The sequence below is a fragment of the Pinus tabuliformis genome, chromosome 3_1 (assembly GCF_031772625.1).
Source record: "Pinus tabuliformis cultivar Carrire ecotype Pingquan chromosome 3_1, CPIR1, whole genome shotgun sequence".
Classification (NCBI taxonomy): Eukaryota; Viridiplantae; Streptophyta; class Pinopsida; order Pinales; family Pinaceae; genus Pinus; species Pinus tabuliformis.
Genome location: NC_142301.1, coordinates 694,559,298 through 694,562,496, shown reverse-complemented (window position 1 = coordinate 694,562,496; position 3,199 = coordinate 694,559,298).

Genomic DNA, 3,199 nt, shown 5'->3' with positions numbered 1-3,199 from the left:
TTGCAACTCCAATGCTTCTGCTACTCAGCACCCCGGAGCGCACGCTGATGGGATTATTGGCACAACCTCTAGGGCTATTGTAAAAAAACTCAATGGTCACATTGCCCAGATGTCACTGGACCCCTCTACCAAATCGACCGCTCTTCCTACCACCGTGATAAACTCTGTGTAGTCTATGCAAAAACCTAATGTTAATAACAAGAAGAATCAGAAAAAGACCCCTCTTTCTAAGGAGCAATCAACAAAGCAACAAAACCCAAAGCCAAAGGCTGCTACACCTCCTAATATGGAAAGGATAAACCCACCAGATTCCCTTCCAAAATCTATGCTGAAGACCACATGACCTATCGTTGCCCGCGTCTTCAAGAATGCACAGATTTCACTGCTAAAAATGATATTCGTAGGACCCCCACTGTCCTTAATAATTCTTTCCCCACTCAGCAACAGCAACACCTCATTGCAAACCAACCCCAACCCCCGCATGGGGGCAACGATGGTTCACAACATCCTTCAACTAGTGAAGGACCCTCTACCATTTACACCTTTGAAATGGTAGATCTACAAACAAGAGCCAAATCCTATGGAGCTCCTCTCGCTCATGTAAAGGAACCTTCCTCAAGTCAAAACCCACCACCACCCAATGATTTTCATATCAAAAGGCCAGTTGTTAACCTTGTGATTCGCTCCCCTAAAGGGGCACTTCGATGCACAACGTACAATACATCTGCATGTACCACCCAAAACCACAACATTGTAGAAGACTTGTCGCAAGCGTCATTGGTTATGTCGGCGCTCGAAGTATTACAAACATGTCAAGCACAAAGGCAATATTTTCTTTCGACTATTGGTGGTATCGACCCACAGGATTCAATGCTTGCAATTTTCGACATGGAAAAGTTTAAACTTCCCCTTTCCTGCCATCCTGCATTTCAGGTGCAAATCTTTTCGCAAGGTAAAGGTATACATAGAACTGTCATAGACGAAGGTGCTTCTACTTGCGTCATGTCGGCTTCATGATGGCTCGATTTTGGTTACCCAACCCTATCCCCACAGTCGAATTCCCTTAAATCTTTTTATGGCCACATTTTCATCCCAAAAGGTTACCTAGCTAGCTACCCCATCACCTTGTATGGGAAAATGATAACGGTGGACATAGAAGTCATAGATAAAAAGCTCGACTATAATCTCTTGCTGGGTCACATTTGGATGTATGCCATGAAAACCATTGTGTCTATTGTCTTTCACATCATCCTATTTCCATTGGATGGAAAGGTAGTCACAATGGACCAGCTATCCTTTTTCACCCATAATTATTTCTCGTTAACAAGTGGCTCTATACCCTAGTAGGTGGTGTACCTAACTCTTGCATTAGTATCAGTACCAGTCTACTGAAGGCTTCTTCCCTGATGGGTTATTTCCCTCCTCAGCCACCCAAGGTTTCACAAATAGTCAATATGCTTTCATCCATTCCTCATGAACAAATCAATCCATGGATCATACTGACTCCTTCAGACATTGACACTTACAGAGAACAAATGTCGTTGTCACCAACTAAATTTGCCTATCAATCCATTCAATCTGCATCTAAATCTCCAGGTCACTTTGGTTATAGCCAACGGTACCATTGCCCCTCCCATAACGGCTCCTTCTTTTGATCCACTCAATCAATTCCTACCTACGGATGAACCTATTAGAGAAATCATGAGTTTAGAAGAGCGACCTTGGGAGGACTCACACCATCATGTTTGGATATCTGATTCGAACATGATGCCTCTTCAAATCCTGTCACCTGACAAACTAGAAATCGTTTGCACACCCTATACGACTATCCAAACTTTGGAGGTGGAAGGAAACATGGGCAATATTTCAAATACATTGCTCATCGATATTTATGTCAAGACAAGCATCGTGGAAAACATCCAGATTGGAGCAGATTGCAATCCTGAGGAAATTGCAAGCCTCACCTGCCTTTTTAAGGAATTTTGCGACGTATTCGCCTGGTCTTATGAGTAAATGCCCAAAATAGATATGTCTATTGTTGAGCATGATATCAAGCTTTATGATAATGCTAAACCTATCCATCAAAGGCTTCAACCAGTCCATCCCCTCAAAACGGCAACCATCAAAAACGAAGTGGACAATTTGCTACATGCTAGTTTCGTCTATCATGTTCCTTTAATGGAATGGGTTTCCAATCTAGTTCCTATCAATAAAAAACAAGGAACCATCTGCATATGTGTCGATTATCGAGAATTCAATGCCGTGTCTCCCAAGGATAATTATCTGACACCGTTCATTGATCAAATCATCGATGACTGCGTCAGTTGTGAATAATTTTCACTCATGGATGGATTCTCAGGTTACAACCAGATTGCTATAAAACCCAAAGACCAGCACAAAACCGCCTTTGTCTGCCCATGGGGCATCTTTGCCTATCGTAAACTCTCATTTGGTTTAAAGAATGCTGGAGAAACTTTTCAAAGAGCCATGGACTACACATTTCACGATATTAGGTATATCATTCAAGCTTACTTGGATGACCTTCCAACCCATTCCCAGCAACGAATGCAACACCTAAACCATTTAAGAGCCATCTTTCTTAGGTGTCAGTTTTACAACATCTGTCTAAATCCACATAAATGTGTTTTTATTTGTAGAGTCTGGATGCTTACTTGGATTCATTGCCTCCAAGTATGGGATTAGGGTTGATCTCGATAAGGTAAAGGAAATTACTCAATTACCCGAACCACAATTCGTTCTATAGCTCCAACATTTACAAGGGGAAGAAAACTTTTTACTACAGTCATCATAAACTATGCTGAGTTGACGAAAGGCTTTATGCACCTACTTAAGAAGGGAGTGTCGTATCTATGGGATGATCAAGCTCAACGATCCTTAGCGCTCCTAACTACGGCCGCAACTTTCTTCTATACCTGGCAGCCTCGTCATCCTCTCTCGGAATGGTATTGGTTCAAACTCATGATGACCGGAGTGAAAATGTGATTTATTATCTGTCCAAAGGCCTGGTTGGGGCCGAAATCAGATATTCACATGTGGAAAAGCTGTCATCGGCAGTCGTCTTTGTTGTCAACCGATTCCGACACTACATCCTGCTGTGACAGACTACTGTCATCGCCTTGGAGAATCCCATGGGACATATTTTGTCTCATCAAGTAATTGGAGGAAAATATTCAAAATG